This window comes from Camelus dromedarius, chromosome 23, assembly GCF_036321535.1.
Source record: "Camelus dromedarius isolate mCamDro1 chromosome 23, mCamDro1.pat, whole genome shotgun sequence".
NCBI classification, from domain to species: Eukaryota; Metazoa; Chordata; class Mammalia; order Artiodactyla; family Camelidae; genus Camelus; species Camelus dromedarius.
In genome coordinates, this window is record NC_087458.1 from 30,866,199 (window position 1) to 30,890,320 (window position 24,122).

Consider the following 24,122-nt stretch of genomic DNA (forward strand, 5'->3'; position numbering starts at 1 on the left):
GCAACCCTTTCCCTTTGTGCTACATGAAAGAACGTCTTCCACTTTCTCAGTTCTGAGAGATAAGTGTGTGTGAAAGCGGTCCTTCACCTAGCTTCTTGGGAACACAAAGTTTCTTATCAGTTGCAAACTCCACTCCATACATGTATATGGGGAGGTACAATCTCCAACTCTGTTTTACAGTGAAAACTGCAGGAACTTCATACCGGCACTAGGAATCAGACTGAGAAACCAGAGAAAAAGTTTCTCCTGCAAACCGTTCCCTTTGTGCTAGATGAACGAACGTCTCTCCACATGCTCAGTTCTGAGAGATAAGTGTGTGTGAAAGCCGTCCTTCACCTAGCTTGTTGGGAACACAAAGTATCTTTTCAGTTGCAAACCCCACACCATACATATATATGGGGAAGTACAAGCTCCAACTCGATTTTACAATGAAAAATGCAGGAACTTCAAACCGGCACTAGAAAACCGACTGAGAAACAAGAGTAAAAATTTCACCTGCAACCCGTTCCCTTTGTGCTACATGAAAGAACGTCTCTCCACATGCTCAGTTCTGAGAGATAAGTGTGTGTGAAAGCCGCCTTTCACCTACCTTGTTGGGAACACAAAGTTTCTTTTCAGTTGCAAACTCCACTCCATACATATATATGGGGAGGTACTAGCCCCAACTCGTTTTTACAGTGAAAACTGCAGGAACTTGAAACTGGCACATGGAAACAGACTGAGAAAACAGAGTAACAGTTTCTCCTGCAATCCGTTCCTATAGTGCTAGATGACCGAACGTCTCTCCACATGCTCATTTGTGAGAGATAAGTGTGTGTGAAAGCCGTCCTTCACCTAGCTTGTTGGGAACACAAAGTTTCTTTTCAGTTGCAAACTCCACTCCATACATATATATGGGGAGGTACCAGCTCCAACTCGGTTTTACACTGAAAACTGCAGGAACTTCAAACCGGCACTAGGAATCTGTCTGAGAAACCAGAGTAAAAGTTTCTCCTGCAACCCGTTTCCTTTGTGCTAGATGAACGAACGTCTCTCCACATGCTCAGTTCTGAGAGATAAGTGTGTGTGAAAGCTGTACTTCACCAAGCCTGTTGGGAACACAAAGTTTCTTTTCAGTTGCAAACCCCACTCCATAAATATATATGGGGAGGTACTAGCTCCAACACGGTTTTACAGTGAAAACTGCAGGAAATTCAAAACGGCACTAGGAAACAGACTGAGAAACCAGAGTAAAAGTTTCTCCTGCAAACCTTTCCCTTTGTGCTAGATGAATGAACGTCTCTCCACATGCTCAGTTCTGAGAGATAAGTGTGTGTGAAAGCCGTCGTTCACCTAGCATGTTGGGAACACAAAGTTTCTTTCAGTTGCAAAGCCCACTCCATTCATATATATGGGGAGGTACAAGCTCCAAATCGGTTTTACAGTGAAAACTGCAGGAACTTCAAACCGGCACGAGGAATCAGACTGAGGAACCAGAGTAAAAGTTTCTCCTGCAAACCGTTCCATTTGTTCTAGATGAACGAACGTCTCTCCACATGCTCAGTTCTGAGAGATAAGTGTGTGTGAAAGCCGTCCTTCACCTAGGTTCTTGGGAACACAAAGTTTCTTTTCAGTTGCAAAATCCACTCCATAGGTGTATATGGGGTGGTACTATCTCCAACTCGGTTTTACAGTGAAAACTGCAGGAACTTGAAACCGGCACTAGGAAACAGACTGAGGAACCAGAATAAAAGTTTCTCCTGCAACCCGTTCCCTTCGTGCTAGATGAAAGAACGTCTCTCCACATGCTCAGTTCTGAGAGCTAAGTATGTGTGAAAGCCGTCCTTCACCTAGCTTGTTGGGAACACAAAGTTTCTTTTCAGCTGCAAACTCCACTCCATACATATATATGGGGAGGTACAAGCTCCAACTCGGTTTTATAATGAAAAATGCAGGAACTTCAAATCGGCACTAGAAAACAGACTGAGAAACCAGAGTAAAAATTTACCCTGCAACCCTTTCCCTTTGTGCTACATGAAAGAACGTCTTCCACTTGCTCAGTTCTGAGAGATAAGTGTGTGTGAAAGCGGTCCTTCACCTAGCTTGTTGGGAACACAAAGTTTCTTATCAGTTGCAATGTCCACTCCATACATGTATATGGGGAGGTACAATCTCCAACTCGGTTTTACAGTGAAAACTGCAGGAACTTCATACCGGCACTAGGAATCAGACTGAGAAACCAGAGAAAAAGTTTCTCCTGCAAACCGTTCCCTTTGTGCTAGATGAACGAACGTCTCTCCACATGCTCAGTTCTGAGAGATAAGTGTGTGTGAAAGCCGTCCTTCACCTAGCTTGTTGGGAACACAAAGTTTCTTTTCAGCTGCAAACCCCACACCATACATATATATGGGGAGGTACAAGCTCCAACTCGATTTTACAATGAAAAATGCAGGAACTTCAAACCGGCACTAGAAAACCGACTGAGAAACAAGAGTAAAAATTTCACCTGCAACCCGTTCCCTTTGTGCTACATGAAAGAACTTCTCTCCACATGCTCAGTTCTGAGAGATAAGTGTGTGTGAAAGCCGTCCTTCACCTACCTTGTTGGGAACACAAAGTTTCTTTTCAGTTGCAAACCCCACTCCATAAATATATATGGGGAGGTACTAGCTCCAACACGGTTTTACAGTGAAAACTGCAGGAAATTCAAAACGGCACTAGGAAACAGACTGAGAAACCAGAGTAAAAGTTTCTCCTGCAAACCTTTCCCTTTGTGCTAGATGAACGAACGTCTCTCCACATGCTCAGATCTGAGAGATAAGTGTGTGTGAAAGCCGTCGTTCACCTAACTTGTTGGGAACACAAAGTTTCTTTCAGTTGCAAAGCCCACTCCATACATATATATGGGGAGGTACAAGCTCCAAATCGGTTTTACAGTGAAAACTGCAGGAACTTCAAACCGGCACGAGGAATCAGACTGAGGAACCAGAGTAAAAGTTTCTCCTGCAAACCGTTCCATTTGTTCTAGATGAACGAACGTCTCTCCACATGCTCAGTTCTGAGAGATAAGTGTGTGTGAAAGCCGTCCTTCACCTAGCTTCTTGGGAACACAAAGTTTCTTTTCAGTTGCAAAATCCACTCCATAGGTGTATATGTGGTGGTACTATCACCAACTCGGTTTTACAGTGAAAACTGCAGGAACTTCAAACCGGCACTAGGAAACAGACTGAGGAACCAGAATAAAAGTTTCTCCTGCAACCCGTTCCCTTTGTGCTAGATGAAAGAACGTCTCTCCACATGCTCATTTCTGAGAGCTAAGTATGTGTGAAAGCCGTCCTTCACCTAGCTTGTTGGGAACACAAAGTTCCTTTTCAGCTGCAAACTCCACTCCATACATAAATATGGGGAGGTACAAGCTCCAACTCGGTTTTATAATGAAAAATGCAGGAACTTCAAACCGGCACTAGAAAACCGACTGAGAAACAAGAGTAAAAATTTCACCTGCAACCCGTTCCCTTTGTGCTACATGAAAGAACTTCTCTCCACATGCTCAGTTCTGAGAGATAAGTGTGTGTGAAAGCCGTCCTTCACCTACCTTGTTGGGAACACAAAGTTTCTTTTCAGTTGCAAACCCCACTCCATACATATATATGGGGAGGTACTAGCTCCAACTCGGTTTTACAGTGAAAACTGCAGGAACTTCAAACTGGCACTAGGAAACAGACTGAGAAAACAGAGTAAAAGTTTCTCCTGCAACCCGTTCCTATATTGCTAGATGACCGAACGTCTCTCCATATGCTCATTTCTGAGAGATAAGTGTGTGTGAAAGCCGTCCTTCACCTAGCTTGTTGGGAACACAAAGTTTCTTTTCAGTTGCAAACTCCACTCCATACATATATATGGGGAGGTACCAGCTCCAACTCGGTTTTACACTGAAAACTGCAGGAACTTCAAACCGGCACTAGGAATCTGTCTGAGAAACCAGAGTAAAAGTTTCACCTGCAACCCGTTTCCTTTGTGCTAGATGAACGAACGTCTCTCCACATGCTCAGTTCTGAGAGATAAGTGTGTGTGAAAGCTGTACTTCACCATGCTTGTTGGGAACACAAAGTTTCTTTTCAGTTGCAAACCCCACTCCATAAATATATATGGGGAGGTACTAGCTCCAACACGGTTTTACAGTGAAAACTGCAGGAAATTCAAAACGGCACTAGGAAACAGACTGAGAAACCAGAGTAAAAGTTTCTCCTGCAAACTGTTCCCTTTGTGCTAGATGAACGAACGTCTCTCCACATGCTCAGTTCTGAGAGATAAGTGTGTGTGAAAGCCGTCCTTCACCTAGCTTCTTGGGAACACAAAGTTTCTTTTCAGTTGCAAACCCCACTCCATACATATATATGGGGAGGTACAATCACCAACTCGGTTTTACAGTGAAAACTGCAGGAACTTCAAACCGGCACTAGGAAACAGACTGAGAAACCAGAGTAAAAGTTTCTCCAGCAAACCGTTCCCTTTGTGCTAGATGAACGAACGTCTCTCCACATGCTCAGTTCTGAGAGATAAGTGTGTGTGAAAGCCGTCCTTCACCTATCTTGTTGGGAAAACAAAGTTTCTTTTCAGTTGCAAAATCCACTCCATACATATATATGGGGAGGTACAAGCTCCAACTCGGTTTTACAGTGAAAACTGCAGGAACCTCAAACCGGCACTAGGAAACAGAATGAGAAACCAGAGTAAAAGTTTCTCCTGCAAACCGTTCCCTTTGAGCTAGATGAAAGAACGTCTCTCCACATGCTCAGTTCTGAGAGATAAGTGTGTGTGAAAGCCGTCCTTCACCTAGCTTGTTGGGAAAACAAAGTTTCTTTTCAGTTGCAAACTCCACTCCATACATATATATGGGGAGGTACTAGCTCCAACTCGGTTTTACAGTGAAAACTGCAGGAACTTCAAACTGGCACTAGGAAACAGACTGAGAAAACAGAGTAAAAGTTTCTCCTGCAACCCGTTCCCTTTGTGCTAGATGACCAAACGTCTCTCCACATGCTCATTTCTGAGAGATAAGTGTGTGTGAAAGCCGTCCTTCACCTAGCTTGTTGGGAACACAAAGTTTCTTTTCAGTTGCAAACTCCACTCCATACATATATATGGGGAGGTACCAGCTTCAACTCGGTTTTACACCGAAAACTGCAGGAACTTCAAACCGGCACTAGGAATCTGTCTGAGAAACCAGAGTAAAAGTTTCCCCTGCAACCCGTTCCCTTTGTGCTAGATGAACGAACGTCTCTCCACATGCTCAGTTCTGAGAGAAAAGTGTGTGTGAAAGCTGTCCTTCACCAAGCTTGTTGGGAACACAAAGTTTCTTTTCAGTTGCAAACCCCACTCCATAAATATATATGGGGAGGTACTAGCTCCAACACGGTTTTACAGTGAAAACTGCAGGAAATTCAAAACGGCACTAGGAAACAGACTGAGAAGCCAGAGTAAAAGTTTCTCCTGCAAACCGTTCCGTTTGTGCTAGATGAACGAACGTCTCTCCACATGCTCAGTTCTGAGAGATAAGTGTGTGTGAAAGCCGTAGTTCACCTAGCTTGTTGGGAACACAAAGTTTCTTTCAGTTGCAAATTCCACTCCATACATATATATGGGGAGGTACTAGCTCCAAATCGGTTTTACAGTGAAAACTGCAGGAACTTCAAACCGGCACGAGGAAACAGACTGAGAAACCAGAGTAAAAGTTTCTCCTGCAAACCGTTCCATTTGTTCTAGATGAACGAACGTCTCTCCACATGCTCAGTTCTGAGAGAAAAGTGTGTCTGAAAGCCGTCCTTCACCTAGCTTCTTGGGAACACAAAGTTTCTTTTAAGTTGCAAACCCCACTCCATACATATATATGGGGAGGTACAATCTCCAACTCGGTTTTACAGAGAAAACTGCAGGAACTTCAAACCGGCACTAGGAAACAGACTGAGAAACCAGAGTAAAATTTTCTCCATCAACCCGTTCCCTTTGTGCTAGATGAACGAAGGTCTCTCCACATGCTCAGTTCTGAGAGATAAGTGTGTGTGAAAGCCGTACTTCCCCTAGCTTCTTGGGAAAACAAAGTTTCTTTTCAGTTGCAAAATCCACTCCATAGGTGTATATGGGGTGGTACTATCTCCAACTCGGTTTTACAGTGAAAACTGCAGGAACTTGAAACCGGCACTAGGAAACAGACTGAGGAATCAGAGTAAAAATTTACCCTGCAACCCGTTCCCTTCGTGCTACATGAAAGAACGTCTTCCACTTGCTCAGTTCTGAGAGATAAGTGTGTGTGAAAGCGGTCCTTCACCTAGCTTGTTGGGAACACAAAGTTTCTTATCAGTTGCAATGTCCACTCCATACATGTATATGGGGAGGTACAATCTCCAACTCGGTTTTACAGTGAAAACTGCAGGAACTTCATACCGGCACTAGGAATCAGACTGAGAAACCAGAGAAAAAGTTTCTCCTGCAAACCGTTCCCTTTGTGCTAGATGAACGAACGTCTCTCCACATGCTCAGTTCTGAGAGATAAGTGTGTGTGAAAGCCGTCCTTCACCTAGCTTGTTGGGAACACAAAGTTTCTTTCAGCTGCAAACACCACACCATACATATATATGGGGAGGTACAAGCTCCAACTCGATTTTACAATGAAAAATGCAGGAACTTCAAACCGGCACTAGAAAACCAACTGAGAAACAAGAGTAAAAATTTCACCTGCAACCCGTTCCCTTTGTGCTACATGAAAGAACTTCTCTCCACATGCTCAGTTCTGAGAGATAAGTGTGTGTGAAAGCCGTCCTTCACCTACCTTGTTGGGAACACAAAGTTTCTTTTCAGTTGCAAACCCCACTCCATAAATATATATGGGGAGGTACTAGCTCCAACACGGTTTTACAGTGAAAACTGCAGGAAATTCAAAACGGCACTAGGAAACAGACTGAGAAACCAGAGTAAAAGTTTCTCCTGCAAACCTTTCCCTTTGTGCTAGATGAACGAACGTCTCTCCACATGCTCAGATCTGAGAGATAAATGTGTGTGAAAGCCGTCGTTCACCTAACTTGTTGGGAACACAAAGTTTCTTTTCAGTTGCAAACCCCACTCCATACATATATATGGGGAGGTACAAGCTCCAAATCGGTTTTACAGTGAAAACTGCAGGAACTTCAAACCGGCACGAGGAATCAGACTGAGGAACCAGAGTAAAAGTTTCTCCTGCAAACCGTTCCATTTGTTCTAGATGAACGAACGTCTCTCCACATGCTCAGTTCTGAGAGATAAGTGTGTGTGAAAGCCGTCCTTCACCTAGCTTCTTGGGAACACAAAGTTTCTTTTCAGTTGCAAAATCCACTCCATAGGTGTATATGGGGTGGTACTATCACCAACTCGATTTTACAGTGAAAACTGCAGGAACTTCAAACCGGCACTAGGAAACAGACTGAGGAACCAGAATAAAAGTTTCTCCTGCAACCCGTTCCCTTTGTGCTAGATGAAAGAACGTCTCTCCACATGCTCATTTCTGAGAGCTAAGTATGTGTGAAAGCCGTCCTTCACCTAGCTTGTTGGGAACACAAAGTTCCTTTTCAGCTGCAAACTCCACTCCATACATAAATATGGGGAGGTACAAGCTCAAACTCGGTTTTATAATGAAAAATGCAGGAACTTCAAACCGGCACTAAAAAACCGACTGAGAAACAAGAGTAAAAATTTCACCTGCAACCCGTTCCCTTTGTGCTACATGAAAGAACTTCTCTCCACATGCTCAGTTCTGAGAGATAAGTGTGTGTGAAAGCCGTCCTTCACCTACCTTGTTGGGAACACAAAGTTTCTTTTCAGTTGCAAACCCCACTCCATACATATATATGGGGAGGTACTAGCTCCAACTCGGTTTTACAGTGAAAACTGCAGGAACTTCAAACTGGCACTAGGAAACAGACTGAGAAAACAGAGTAAAAGTTTCTCCTACAACCCGTTCCTATATTGCTAGATGACCGAACGTCTCTCCATATGCTCATTTCTGAGAGATAAGTGTGTGTGAAAGCCGTCCTTCACCTAGCTTGTTGGGAACACAAAGTTTCTTTTCAGTTGCAAACTCCACTCCATACATATATATGGGGAGGTACCAGCTCCAACTCGGTTTTACACTGAAAACTGCAGGAACTTCAAACCGGCACTAGGAATCTGTCTGAGAAACCAGAGTAAAAGTTTCTCCTGCAACCCGTTTCCTTTGTGCTAGATGAACGAACGTCTCTCCACATGCTCAGTTCTGAGAGATAAGTGTGTGTGAAAGCTGTACTTCACCATGATTGTTGGGAACACAAAGTTTCTTTTCAGTTGCAAACCCCACTCCATAAATATATATGGGGAGGTACTAGCTCCAACACGGTTTTACAGTGAAAACTGCAGGAAATTCAAAACGGCACTAGGAAACAGACTGAGAAACCAGAGAAAAAGTTTCTCCTGCAAACTGTTCCCTTTGTGCTAGATGAACGAACGTCTCTCCACATGCTCAGTTCTGAGAGATAAGTGTGTGTGAAAGCCGTCCTTCACCTAGCTTCTTGGGAACACAAAGTTTCTTTTCAGTTGCAAACCCCACTCCATACATATATATGGGGAGGTACAATCACCAACTCGGTTTTACAGTGAAAACTGCAGGAACTTCAAACCGGCACTAGGAAACAGAATGAGAAACCAGAGTAAAAGTTTCTCCAGCAAACCGTTCCCTTTGTGCTAGATGAACGAACGTCTCTCCACATGCTCAGTTCTGAGAGATAAGTGTGTGTGAAAGCCGTCCTTCACCTAGCTTCTTGGGAACACAAAGTTTCTTTTCAGTTGCAAACCCCACTCCATACATATATATGGGGAGGTACAATCACCAACTCGGTTTTACAGTGAAAACTGCAGGAACTTCAAACCGGCACTAGGAAACAGACTGAGAAACCAGAGTAAAAGTTTCTCCAGCAAACCGTTCCCTTTGTGCTAGATGAACGAACGTCTCTCCACATGCTCATTTCTGAGAGCTAAGTATGTGTGAAAGCCGTCCTTCACCTAGCTTGTTGGGAACACAAAGTTCCTTTTCAGCTGCAAACTCCACTCCATACATAAATATGGGGAGGTACAAGCTCCAACTCGGTTTTATAATGAAAAATGCAGGAACTTCAAACCGGCACTAAAAAACCGACTGAGAAACAAGAGTAAAAATTTCACCTGCAACCCGTTCCCTTTGTGCTACATGAAAGAACTTCTCTCCACATGCTAAGTTCTGAGAGATAAGTGTGTGTGAAAGCCGTCCTTCACCTACCTTGTTGGGAACACAAAGTTTCTTTTCAGTTGCAAACCCCACTCCATACATATATATGGGGAGGTACTAGCTCCAACTCGGTTTTACAGTGAAAACTGCAGGAACTTCAAACTGGCACTAGGAAACAGACTGAGAAAACAGAGTAAAAGTTTCTCCTGCAACCCGTTCCTATATTGCTAGATGACCGAACGTCTCTCCATATGCTCATTTCTGAGAGATAAGTGTGTGTGAAAGCCGTCCTTCACCTAGCTTGTTGGGAACACAAAGTTTCTTTTCAGTTGCAAACTCCACTCCATACATATATATGGGGAGGTACCAGCTCCAACTCGGTTTTACACTGAAAACTGCAGGAACTTCAAACCGGCACTAGGAATCTGTCTGAGAAACCAGAGTAAAAGTTTCTCCTGCAACCCGTTTCCTTTGTGCTAGATGAACGAACGTCTCTCCACATGCTCAGTTCTGAGAGATAAGTGTGTGTGAAAGCTGTACTTCACCATGCTTGTTGGGAACACAAAGTTTCTTTTCAGTTGCAAACCCCACTCCATAAATATATATGGGGAGGTACTAGCTCCAACACGGTTTTACAGTGAAAACTGCAGGAAATTCAAAACGGCACTAGGAAACAGACTGAGAAACCAGAGTAAAAGTTTCTCCTGCAAACTGTTCCCTTTGTGCTAGATGAACGAACGTCTCTCCACATGCTCAGTTCTGAGAGATAAGTGTGTGTGAAAGCCGTCCTTCACCTAGCTTCTTGGGAACACAAAGTTTCTTTTCAGTTGCAAACCCCACTCCATACATATATATGGGGAGGTACAATCACCAACTCGGTTTTACAGTGAAAACTGCAGGAACTTCAAACCGGCACTAGGAAACAGACTGAGAAACCAGAGTAAAAGTTTCTCCAGCAAACCGTTCCCTTTGTGCTAGATGAACGAACGTCTCTCCACATGCTCAGTTCTGAGAGATAAGTGTGTGTGAAAGCCGTCCTTCACCTATCTTGTTGGGAAAACAAAGTTTCTTTTCAGTTGCAAAATCCACTCCATACATATATATGGGGAGGTACAAGCTCCAACTCGGTTTTACAGTGAAAACTGCAGGAACTTCAAACCGGCACTAGGAAACAGAATGAGAAACCAGAGTAAAAGTTTCTCCTTCAAACCGTTCCCTTTGAGCTAGATGAAAGAACGTCTCTCCACATGCTCAGTTCTGAGAGATAAGTGTGTGTGAAAGCCGTCCTTCACCTAGCTTGTTGGGAAAACAAAGTTTCTTTTCAGTTGCAAACTCCACTCCATACATATATATGGGGAGGTACTAGCTCCAACTCGGTTTTACAGTGAAAACTGCAGGAACTTCAAACTGGCACTAGGAAACAGACTGAGAAAACAGAGTAAAAGTTTCTCCTGCAACCCGTTCCCTTTGTGCTAGATGACCAAACGTCTCTCCACATGCTCATTTCTGAGAGATAAGTGTGTGTGAAAGCCGTCCTTCACCTAGCTTGTTGGGAACACAAAGTTTCTTTTCAGTTGCAAACTCCACTCCATACATATATATGGGGAGGTACCAGCTTCAACTCGGTTTTACACCGAAAACTGCAGGAACTTCAAACCGGCACTAGGAATCTGTCTGAGAAACCAGAGTAAAAGTTTCCCCTGCAACCCGTTCCCTTTGTGCTAGATGAACGAACGTCTCTCCACATGCTCAGTTCTGAGAGAAAAGTGTGTGTGAAAGCTGTCCTTCACCAAGCTTGTTGGGAACACAAAGTTTCTTTTCAGTTGCAAACCCCACTCCATAAATATATATGGGGAGGTACTAGCTCCAACACGGTTTTACAGTGAAAACTGCAGGAAATTCAAAACGGCACTAGGAAACAGACTGAGAAGCCAGAGTAAAAGTTTCTCCTGCAAACCGTTCCGTTTGTGCTAGATGAACGAACGTCTATCCACATGCTCAGTTCTGAGAGATAAGTGTGTGTGAAAGCCGTAGTTCACCTAGCTTGTTGGGAACACAAAGTTTCTTTCAGTTGCAAATTCCACTCCATACATATATATGGGGAGGTACTAGCTCCAAATCGGTTTTACAGTGAAAACTGCAGGAACTTCAAACCGGCACGAGGAAACAGACTGAGAAACCAGAGTAAAAGTTTCTCCTGCAAACCGTTCCATTTGTTCTAGATGAACGAACGTCTCTCCACATGCTCAGTTCTGAGAGAAAAGTGTGTGTGAAAGCCGTCCTTCACCTAGCTTCTTGGGAACACAAAGTTTCTTTTCAGTTGCAAACCCCACTCCATACATATATATGGGGAGGTACAATCTCCAACTCGGTTTTACAGAGAAAACTGCAGGAACTTCAAACCGGCACTAGGAAACAGACTGAGAAACCAGAGTAAAATTTTCTCCATCAACCCGTTCCCTTTGTGCTAGATGAACGAAGGTCTCTCCACATGCTCAGTTCTGAGAGATAAGTGTGTGTGAAAGCCGTACTTCCCCTAGCTTCTTGGGAAAACAAAGTTTCTTTTCAGTTGCAAAATCCACTCCATACATATATATGGGGAGGTACAAGCTCCAACTCGGTTTTACTGTGAAAACTGCAGGAACTTCAAACCGGCACTAGGAAACAGACTGAGGAACCAGAATAAAAGTTTCTCCTGCAACCCGTTCCTTTTGTGCTAGATGAACGAACGTCTATCCACATGCTCATTTCTGAGAGATAAGTATGTGTGAAAGCCGTCCTTCACCTAGCTTGTTGGGAACACAAAGTTTCTTTTCAGCTTCAAACTCCACTCCATACATATATATGGGGAGGTACAAGCTCCAACTCGGTTTTACAGTGAAAACTGCAGGAACTTCAAATCGGCACTAGAAAACAGACAGAGAAACCAGAGTAAACATTTACCCTGCAACCCTTTCCCTTTGTGCTACATGAAAGAACGTCTTCCACTTGCTCAGTTCTGAGAGATAAGTGTGTGTGAAAGCCGTCCTTCACCTAGCTTGTTGGGAACACAAAGTTTCTTATCAGTTGCAAACTCCACTCCATATATGTATAAGGGGAGGTACAATCTCCAAATCGGTTTTACAGTGAAAACTGCAGGAACTTCAAATCGGCCCTAGAAAACAGACTGAGAAACCAGAGTAAAAATTTACCCTGCAACCCGTTCCCATTGTGCTACATGAAAGAACGTCTCTCCACATGCTCAGATCTGAGAGATAAGTGTGTGTGAAAGCCGTCCTTCAACTAGCTTGTTGGGAACAGAAAGATACTGTTCAGTTGCAAACTCCACTCCATTCATATATATGGGGAGGCAATAGCTCCAACTCCGTTTTACAGTGAAAACTGCAGGAACTTCAAACTGGCACTAGGAATCTGTCTGAGAAACCAGAGTAAAACTTTCTCCTGCAACCCGTTCCCATTGTGCTAGATGAACGAACCTCTCTCCACATGCTCAGATCTGAGAGATAAGTGTGTTTGAAAGCCGTACTTCACCTAGCTTGTTGGGAACAGAAAGATACTGTTCAGTTGCAAACTCCACTCCATTCATATATATGGGGAGGCAATAGCTCCAACTCGGTTTAACAGTGAAAACTGCAGGAACTTCAAACCGGCACTAGGAATCTGTCTGAGAAACCAGAGTAAAAGTTTCTCCTGCAACCCGTTCCATTTGTGCTAGATGAACGAACGTCTCTCCACATGCTCAGTTCTGAGTGATAAGTGTGTGTGAAAGCCGTCCTTCCACTAGCTTGTTGGGAACACAAAGTTTCTTTTCAGTTGCAAACACCACTCCATACATATATATGGGGAGGTAGAAGCTCCAACTCGGTTTTACAGTGAAAACTGCAGGAACTTAAAACCGGCACTGGAAACAGACTGAGAAACCAGAGTAAAAGTTTCTCCTGCAAACCGTTCCCTTTGTGCTAGATGAACGATCGTCTCTCCACAAGCTCAGTTCTGAGAGATAAGTGTGTGTGAAAGCCGTCCTTCACCTAGCTTGTTGGGAACACAAAGTTTCTTTTCAGCTGCAAACTCCACTCCATACATATATATGGGGAGGTACAAGCTCCAACACGGTTTTACAGTGAAAACTGCAGGAACTTCAAATCGGCACTAGAAAACAGACAGAGAAACCAGAGTAAACATTTACCCTGCAACCCTTTCCCTTTGTGCTACATGAAAGAACGTCTTCCACTTGCTCAGTTCTGAGAGATAAGTGTGTGTGAAAGCCGTCCTTCACCTAGCTTGTTGGGAACACAAAGTTTCTTATCAGTTGCAAACTCCACTCCATATATGTATAAGGGGAGGTACAATCTCCAAATCGGTTTTACAGTGAAAACTGCAGGAACTTCAAATCGGCCCTAGAAAACAGACTGAGAAACCAGAGTAAAAATTTACCCTGCAACCCGTTCCCTTTGTGCTACATGAAAGAACGTCTCTCCACATGCTCAGATCTGAGAGATAAGTGTGTGTGAAAGCCGTCCTTCAACTAGCTTGTTGGGAACAGAAAGATACTGTTCAGTTGCAAACTCCACTCCATTCATATATATGGGGAGGCAATAGCTCCAACTCGGTTTTACAGTGAAAACTGCAGGAACTTAAACCCGGCACTGGAAACAGACTGAGAAACCAGAGTAAAAGTTTCTCCTGCAAACCTTTCCATTTGTGCTAGATGAACGATCGTCTCTCCACAAGCTCAGTTCTGAGAGATAATTGTGTGTGAAAGCCGTCCTTCACCTAGCTTGTTGGGAACACAAAATTTGTTTTCAGATGCAAAATCCACTGCATACATGTATATGGGGTGGTACTATCTCCAACTCGGTTTTACAGTGAAAACTGCAGGAACTTCAACCCGGCACTAGGAAACAGACTGAGGAACCAGAATAAAAGTTTCTCCTGCAACCCGTTCCCTTTGTGCTAGATGAACGAACGTCTATCCACATGCTCATTTCTGAGAGATAAGTATGTGTGAAAGCCGTCCTTCACCTAGCTTGTTGGGAACACAAAGTTTCTTTTCAGCTGCAAACTCCACTCCATACATATATATGGGGAGGTAGAAGCTCCAACTCGGTTTTACAGTGAAAACTGCAGGAACTTCAAATCGGCACTAGAAAACAGACAGAGAAACCAGAGTAAAAATTTACCCTGCAACCCTTTCCCTTTGTGCTACATGAAAGAACGTCTTCCACTTGCTCAGTTCTGAGAGATAAGTGTGTGTGAAAGCCGTCCTTCACCTAGCTTGTTGGGAACACAAAGGTTCTTATCAGTTGCAAACTCCACTCCATACATGTATAAGGGGAGGTACAATCTCCAACTCGCTTTTACAGTGAAAACTGCAGGAACTTCAAATCGGCCCTAGAAAACAGCCTGAGAAACCAGAGTAAAAATTTACCCTGCAACCCGTTCCCATTGTGCTACATGAAAGAACGTCTCTCCACATGCTCAGATCTGAGAGATATGTGTGTGTGAAAGCCGTCCTTCAACTAGCTTGTTGGGAACACAAAGTTTCTTTTCAGTTGCAAACTCCAATCCATACATATATATGGGGAGGTACTAGCTCCAACTCGGTTTTACAGTGAAAACTGCAGGAACTTCATACTGGCACTAGGAATCTGTCTGAGAAACCAGAGTAAAACTTTCTCCTGCAACCCGTTCCCATTTTGCTAGATGAACGAACCTCTCTCCACATGCTCAGTTCTGAGAGATAAGTGTGTGTGAAAGCCGTACTTCACCTAGCTTGTTGGGAACAGAAAGATACTGTTCAGTTGCAAACTCCACTCCATTCATATATATGGGGAGGCAATAGCTCCAACTCGGTTTAACAGTGAAAACTGCAGGAACTTCAAACCGGCACTAGGAATCTGTCAAAGAAACCAAAGAAAAGTTTCTCCTGCAACCCGTTCCATTTGTGCTAGATGAACGAACGTCTCTCCACATGCTCAGTTCTGAGAGATTAGTGTGTGTGAAAGCCGTCCTTCCACTAGCTTGTTGGGAACACAAAGTTTCTTTTCAGTTGAAATCTCCACTCCATACATATATATGGGGAGGTACTAGCTCCACATCTGTTTTACAGTGAAAACTGAAGGAACTTCAAACCAGCACTAGGAAACAGACTGAGGAACCAGAGTAAAAGTTTCTCCTGCAACCCGTTCCCTTTGTGCTAGATGAACGAACGTCTATCCACATGCTCATTTCTGAGAGATAAGTATGTGTGAAAGCCGTCCTTCACATAGCTTGTTGGGAACACAAAGTTTCTTTTCAGCTGCAAACTCCACTCCATACATATATATGGGGAGGTACAAGCTCCAACTCGGTTTTACAGTGAAAACTGCAGGAACTTCAAATCGGCACTAGAAAACAGACTGAGAAACCAGAGTAAAAATTTACCCTGCAACCTTTTCCCTTTGTGCTACATGAAAGAACGTCTTCCACTTGCTCAGTTCTGAGAGATAAGTGTGTGTGAAAGCCGTACTTCACCTAGCTTGTTGGGAACACAAAGTTTCTTATCAGTTGCAAACTCCACTCCATACATGTATATGGGGAGGTACAATCTCCAACTCGGTTTTACAGTGAAAACTGCAGGAACTTCATACCGGCACTAGGAATCAGACTGAGAAACCAAAGAAAATGTTTCTCCTGCAAACCGTCCCTTTGTGCTAGATGAACGAACGTCTCTCCACATGCTCAGTTCTGAGAGATAAGTGTGTGTGAAAGCCGTTTTTCACCTAGCTTGTTGGGAACACAAAGTTTCTTTTCAGCTGCAAACCCTACACCATACATATATATGGGGAGGTACAAGCTCCAACTCGATTTTACCATGAAAATTGCAGGAACTTCAAACCGGCACTAGAAAACCGACTGTGAAACAAGAGTAAAAATTTCCCCTGCAACCCGTTCCATTAGTGCTACATGAAAGAACGTCTCTCCACATGCTCAGTTCTGAGAGATAAGTATGTGTGAAAGCCGTCCTTCACCTAGCTTGTTGGGAACACAAAGTTTCTTTCAGTTGCAAAGCCCACTCCATACATATATATGGGGAGGTACTAGCTCCAAACCGGTTTTACAGAGAAAACTGCAGGAACTTCAAACCGGCATGAGGAAACAGACTGAGAAACCAGAGTAAAAGTTTCTCCTGCAAACCGTTCCATTTGTTCTAGATGAATGAACGTCTCTCCACATGCTCAGTTCTGAGAGAAAAGTGTGTGTGAAAGCCGTCCTTCACCTAGCTTCTTGGGAACACAAAGTTTCTTTTCAGCTGCAAACCCCACTCCATACATATATATGGGGAGGTACAATCTCCAACTCGGTTTTACAGTGAAAACTGCAGGAACTTCAAACCGGCACTAGGAAACAGACTGAGAAACCAGAGTAAAAGTTTCTCCAGCAACCCGTTCCCTAGTTGCTAGATGAACGAACGTCTCTCCACATGCTCAGTTCTGAGAGATAAGTGTGTGTGAAAGCCGTACTTCCCCTAGCTTCTTGGGAAAACAAAGTTTCTTTTCAGTTGCAAAATCCTTTTCATACATATATATGGGGAGGTACTAGCTCCAACTCGGTTTTACAGTGAAAACTGCAGAAACTTCAAACCGGCACTAGGAAACAGACTGAGGAACCAGAATAAAAGTTTCTCCTGCAACCCGTTCCCTTTGTGCTAGATGAACGAACGTCTATCCACATGCTCAGTTCTGATAGATAATTATGTGTGAAAGCCGTACTTCACCTACCTTGTTGGGAACACAAAGTTTCTTTTCAGCTGCAAACTCCACTCCATACATATGTATGGGGAGGTACAAGCTCCAACTCGGTTTTACAATGAAAAATGCAGGAACTTCAAATCGGCCCTAGAAAACAGACTGAGAAACCAGAGTAAAAATTTACCCTGCAACCCGCTCCCATTGTGCTACATGAAAGAACGTCTCTCCACATGCTCAGATCTGAGAGATAAGTGTGTGTGAAAGCCGTACTTCCCCTAGCTTGTTGGGAACAGAAAGATACTGTTCAGTTGCAAACTCCACTCCATTCATATATATGGGGAGGCAATAGCTCCAACTCGGTTTAACAGTGAAAACTGCAGGAACTTCAAACCGGCACTAGGAATCTGTCTGAGAAACCAGAGTAAAAGTTTCTCCTGCAACCCGTTCCATTTGTGCTAGATGAACGAACGTCTCTCCACATGCTCAGTTCTGAGAGATAAGTGTGTGTGAAAGCCGTCCTTCCACTAGCTTGTTGGGAACACAAAGTTTCTTTTCAGTTGCAAACTCCACTCCATACATATATATGGGGAGGTACTAGCTCCAACTCGGTTTTACAGTGAAAACTGCAGGAACTTAAAACCGGCACTGGAAACAGACTGAGAAACCAGAGAAAAAGTTTCTCCTACAAACCGTTCCCTTTGTGCTAGATGAACGAACGTCTCTCCACATGCTCAGTTCTGAGAGATAAGTGTGTGTGAAAGCCGTCCTTCCCCTAGCTTCTTGGGAACACAAAGTTTCTTTTCATTTGCAAACTCCACTCCATACATATATATGGGGAGGTACTAGCTCCAACTCGGTTTTACAGTGAAAACTGCAGGAACTTCATACCGGCACTAGGAAAAAGACTGAGAAACCAGAGTAAAAGTTTCCCCTGCAAACCGTTCCCATTGTGTTAGATGAACGAACGTCTCTCCACATGCTCAGTTCTGAGAGATAAGTGTGTGTGAAAGCCGTACTTCACGTAGCTTGTTGGGAACACAAAGTTACTTTTCAGTAGCAAACTCCACTCCATAGATGTATATGGGGTGGTACTATCTCCAACTCGGTTTTACAGTGAAAACTGCAGGAACTTCAAACCGGCACTAGGAAACAGACTGAGGAACCAGAATAAAAGTTTCTCCTGTAAACCGTTCCATTTGTGCTAGATGAACGAACGTCTATCCACATGTTCATTTCTGAGAGATAAGTATGTGTGAAAGCCGTCCTTCACCTATCTTGTTGGGAACACAAAGTTTCTTTTCAGTTGCAAACTCCAATCCATACATATATATGGGGAGGTACAAGCTCCAACTCTGTTTTACAGTGAAAACTGCAGAAACTTCAAACCGGCACTAGGAAACAGACTGAGAAACCAGAGTAAAACTTTACCCTGCAACCCGTTCCCTTTTTGCTACATGAAAGAACGTCTCTCCACATGCTCAGATCTGAGAGATAAGTGTGTGTGAAAGCCGTCCTTCACCTAGCTTGTTGGGAACACAAAGTTTCTTTTCAGTTGCAAACTCCACTCCATACATATAGATGGGGAGGTACTAGCTCCAACTCGATTTTACAGTGAAAACTGCAGGAAATTCAAACTGGCACTAGGAAACAGACTGAGAAAACAGAGTAAAAGTTTCTCCTGCAACCCGTTCCTATTGTGCTAGATGACCGAACGTCTCTCCACGTGCTCATTTCTGAGAGATAAGTGTGTGTGAAAGCCGGTCTTCACCTAGCTTTTTGGGAACAAAAAGTTTCTTTTCAGTTGCAAATTCCACTCCATACATATATATGGGGAGGTACCAGCTCCAACACGGTTTTACACTGAAAACTGCAGGAAATTCAAACCGGCACTAGGAATCTGTCTGAGAAACCAGAGTAAAAGTTTCTCCTGCAACCTGTTCCCATTGTGCTATATAAACGAACCTCTCTCCACATGCTCATGTCTGAGAGATATGTGTGTGTGAAAGCCGTACTTCACCTAGCTTGTTGGGAACAGAAAGATAGTTTTCAGTTGCAAACTCCACTCCATACATATATATGGGGAGATAATAGCTCCAACTCGGTTTAACAGTGAAAAGTGCAGGAACTTCAAACCGTCACTAGGAATCTGTCTGAGAAACCAGAGTAAAAGTTTCTCCTGCAACCCGTTCCCTTGGTGCTAGATGAACGAACGTCTCTCCACATGCTCAGTTCTGAGAGATAAGTGTGTGTGAAAGCCGTCCTTCACCTAGCTTGTGGGAACACAAAGATTCTTTTCAGTTGCAAACCCCACTCCATAAATATATATGGGGAGGTACTAGCTCCAACACGGTTTTACAGTGAAAACTGCAGGATATTCAAACCGGCACTAGGAATCAGACTGAGAAACCAGAGTAAAAGTTTCCACTGCAACCCGTTCCCTTTGTGCTAGATGAACGAACGTCTCTCCACATGCTCAGTTCTGAGAGAGAAGTGTGTGTGAAAGCCGTCCTTCACCTAGCTTGTTGGGAACACAAACTTTCTTTTCAGTTGCAAACTACACTCCATACATATATATGGGGAGGTACTAGCTCCAAATCGGTTTTACAGTGAAAACTGCAGGAACTTCATACAGGCACGAGGAAACAGACTGAGAAACCAGAGTAAAAGTTTCTCCTGCAAACCTTTCCATTTGTTCTAGATGAACGAACGTCTCTCCACTTGCTCAGTTCTGAGAGATAAGTGTGTGTGAAAGCCGTCCTTCCCCTAGCTTCTTGGGAACACAAAGTTACTTTTCAGTTGCAAACCACACTCCATACTTATATATGGGGAGGTACAAGCTCCAACTGGGTTTTACAGTGAAAACTGCAGGAACTTCAAACAGGCACTAGGAAACAGACTTAGAAACCAGAGTAAAAGTTTCTCCAGCAAACCGTTCCCTTTGTGCTAGATGAACGAACGTCTCTCCACATGCTCAGTTCTGAGAGATAAGTGTGTGTGAAAGCCGTCCTTCCCCTAGCTTCTTGGGAACACAAAGTTTCTTTTCAGTTGCAAACTCCACTCCATACATATATATGGGGAGGTACTAGCTCCAACACGGTTTTACAGTGAAAACTGCAGGAACTTCAAACCGGCACTAGGAAACAGATTGAAAAACCAGAGTAATAGTTTCTCCTGCAAACCGTTCCATTTGTGCTAGATGAACGAACGTCTCTCCACATGCTCAGCTCTGAGAGATAAGTGTGTGTGAAAGCCGTCCTTCACATAGCTTGTTGGGAACACAAAGTTTCTTTTCAGGTGCAAACTCCACTCCATAGATGTATATGGGGTGGTACACTCTCCAACTCGGTTTTACAGTGAAAACTGCAGGAACTTCAAACCGGCACTAGGAAACAGACTGAGGAACCAGAATAATAGTTTCTCCTGTAACCCGTTCCCTTTGTGCTAGATGAACGAACGTCTCTACACATGCTCAGTTCTGAGAGATAAGTATGTGTGAAAGCCGTCCTTCACCTAGCTTATTGGGAACACAAAGTTTCTTTTCAGCAGCAAACTCCACTGCATACATATATATGGGGAGGTACAAGCTCCAACTCGGTTTTACAATGAAAAATGCAGGAACTTCAAATCGGCACTAGAAAACAGACTGAGAAACCAGAGTAAAATTTACCCTGCAACCCGTTCCCTTTGTGCTACATGAAAGAACGTCTCTCCACATGCTCAGATCTGAGAGATAAGTGTGTGTGAAAGCCGTCCTTCACCTAGCTTGTTGGGAACACAAAGTTTCTTTTCAGTTGCAAACTCCACTCCATACATATATATGGGGAGGTACTAGCTCCAACTCGGTTTTACAGTGAAATCTGCAGGAACTTCAAACTGGCACTAGGAATCTCTCTGAGAAACCAGAGTAAAAGTTTCTCCTGCAACTCGTTCCCATTGTGCTAGATGAACGAACCTCTCTCCACATGCTCAAATCTGAGAGATAATTGTGTGTGAAAGCCGTACTTCACCTAGTTTGTTGGGAACAGAAAGATACTTTTCAGTTGCAAACTCCACTCCATACATATATATGGGGTGGTACTATCTCCAACTCGGTTTTACAGTGAAAACTGCAGGAACATCAAACCGGCACTAGGACAGACTGCGGAACCAGAATAAAAGTTTCTCCTGCAACCCGTTCCTATTGTGCTAGGTGACCGAACGTCTCTCCACATGCTCAATTCTGAGAGATAAGTGTGTGTGAAAGCCGTCCTTCACCTAGCTTTTTGGGAACAAAAAGTTTCTTTTCAGTTACAAACTCCACTCCATACATATATATGGGGAGGCAATAGCTCCAACTCGGTTTAACAGTGAAAACTGCAGGAACTTCAAACCGGCACTAGGAATCTGTCTGAGAAACCAGAGTAAAAGTTTGTCCTGCAACCCGTTCCATTTGTGCTAGATGAACGAACGTCTCTCCACATGCTCAGTTCTGAGAGATAATTGTGTGTGAAAGCCGTCCTTCCACTAGCTTGTTGGGAACACAAAGTTTCTTTTCAGTTGCAAAATCCACTCCATAGATGTATATGGGGTGGTACTATCTCCAACTCGGTTTTACAGTGAAAACTGCAGGAACTTCAAACCGACACTAGGAAACAGACTGAGGAACCAGAATAAAAGTTTCTCCTGCAACCCGTTCCCTTTGTGCTAGATGAACGAACGTCTATCCACATGCTCATTTCTGAGAGATAAGTATGTGTGAAAGCCGTCCTTCACCTAGCTTGTTGGGAACACAAAGTTTCTTTTCAGCTGCAAACTCCACTCCATACATATATATGGGGAGGTAGAAGCTCCAACTCGGTTTTACAGTGAAAACTGCAGGAACTTCAAATCGGCACTAGAAAACAGACAGAGAAACCAGAGTAAAAATTTACCCTGCAACCCTTTCCCTTTGTGCTACATGAAAGAACGTCTTCCACTTGCTCAGTTCTGAGAGATAAGTGTGTGTGAAAGCCGTCCTTCACCTAGCTTGTTGGGAACACAAAGTTTCTTATCAGTTGCAAACTCCACTCCATACATGTATAAGGGGAGGTACAATCTCCAACTCGCTTTTACAGTGAAAACTGCAGGAACTTCAAATAGGCCCTAGAAAACAGCCTGAGAAACCAGAGTAAAAATTTACCCTGCAACCCGTTCCCATTGTGCTACATGAAAGAACGTCTCTCCACATGCTCAGATCTGAGAGATAAGTGTGTGTGAAAGCCGTCCTTCAACTAGCTTGTTGGGAACACAAAGTTTCTTTTCAGTTGCAAACTCCAATCCATACATATATATGGGGAGGTACTAGCTCCAACTCGGTTTTACAGTGAAAACTGCAGGAACTTCAAACTGGCACTAGGAATCTGTCTGAGAAACCAGAGTAAAACTTTCTCCTGCAACCCGTTCCCATTGTGCTAGATGAACGAACCTCTCTCCACATGCTCAGATCTGAGAGATAAGTGTGTGTGAAAGCCGTACTTCACCTAGCTTGTTGGGAACAGAAAGATACTGTTCAGTTGCAAACTCCACTCCATTCATATATATGGGGAGGCAATAGCTCCAACTCGGTTTAACAGTGAAAACTGCAGGAAATTCAAACCGGCACTAGGAATCTGTCAAAGAAACCAAAGTAAAAGTTTCTCCTGCAACCCGTTCCATTTGTGCTAGATGAACGAACGTCTCTCCACATGCTCAGTTCTGAGAGATAAGTGTGTGTGAAAGCCGTCCTTCCACTAGCTTGTTGGGAACACAAAGTTTCTTTTCAGTTGAAATCTCCACTCCATACATATATATGGGGAGGTACAAGCTCCAACTCGGTTTTACAGTGAAAACTGCAGGAACTTAAAACCGGCACTGGAAACAGACTGAGAAACCAGAGTAAAAGTTTCTCCTGCAAACCGTTCCCTTTGTGCTAGATGAAAGATCGTCTCTCCACAAGCTCAGTTCTGAGAGATAATTGTGTGTGAAAGCCGTCCTTCACCTAGCTTGTTGGGAACACAAAGTTTCTTTTCAGTTGCAAAATCCACTCCATAGATGTATATGGGGTGGTACTATCTCCAACTCGGTTTGACAGTGAAAACTGCAGGAACTTCAAACCAGCACTAGGAAACAGACTGAGGAACCAGAATAAAAGTTTCTCCTGCAACCCGTTCCCTTTGTGCTAGATGAACGAACGTCTATCCACATGCTCATTTCTGAGAGATAAGTATGTGTGAAAGCCGTCCTTCACCTAGCTTGTTGGGAACACAAAGTTTCTTTTCAGCTGCAAACTCCACTCCATACATATATATGGGGAGGTACAAGCTCCAACTCGGTTTTACAGTGAAAACTGCAGGAACTTCAAATCGGCACTAGAAAACAGACTAAGAAACCAGAGTAAAAATTTACCCTGCAACCTTTTCCCTTTGTGCTACATGAAAGAACGTCTTCCACTTGCTCAGTTCTGAGAGATAAGTGTGTGTGAAAGCCGTACTTCACCTAGCTTGTTGGGAACACAAAGTTTCTTATCAGTTGCAAACTCCACTCCATACATGTATATGGGGAGGTACAATCTCCAACTCGGTTTTACAGTGAAAACTGCAGGAACTTCATACCGGCACTAGGAATCAGACTGAGAAACCAAAGAAAATGTTTCTCCTGCAAACCGTTCCCTTTGTGCTAGATGAACGAACGTCTCTCCACATGCTCAGTTCTGAGAGATAAGTGTGTGTGAAAGCCGTTTTTCACCTAGCTTGTTGGGAACACAAAGTTTCTTTTCAGCTGCAAACCCTACACCATACATATATATGGGGAGGTACAAGCTCCAACTCGATTTTACCATGAAAATTGCAGGAACTTCAAACCGGCACTAGAAAACCGACTGTGAAACAAGAGTAAAAATTTCCCCTGCAACCCGTTCCATTAGTGCTACATGAAAGAACGTCTCTCCACATGCTCAGTTCTGAGAGATAAGTATGTGTGAAAGCCGTCCTTCACCTAGCTTGTTGGGAACACAAAGTTTCTTTCAGTTGCAAAGCCCACTCCATACATATATATGGGGAGGTACTAGCTCCAAACCGGTTTTACAGTGAAAACTGCAGGAACTTCAAACCGGCACGAGGAAACAGACTGAGAAATCAGAGTAAAAGTTT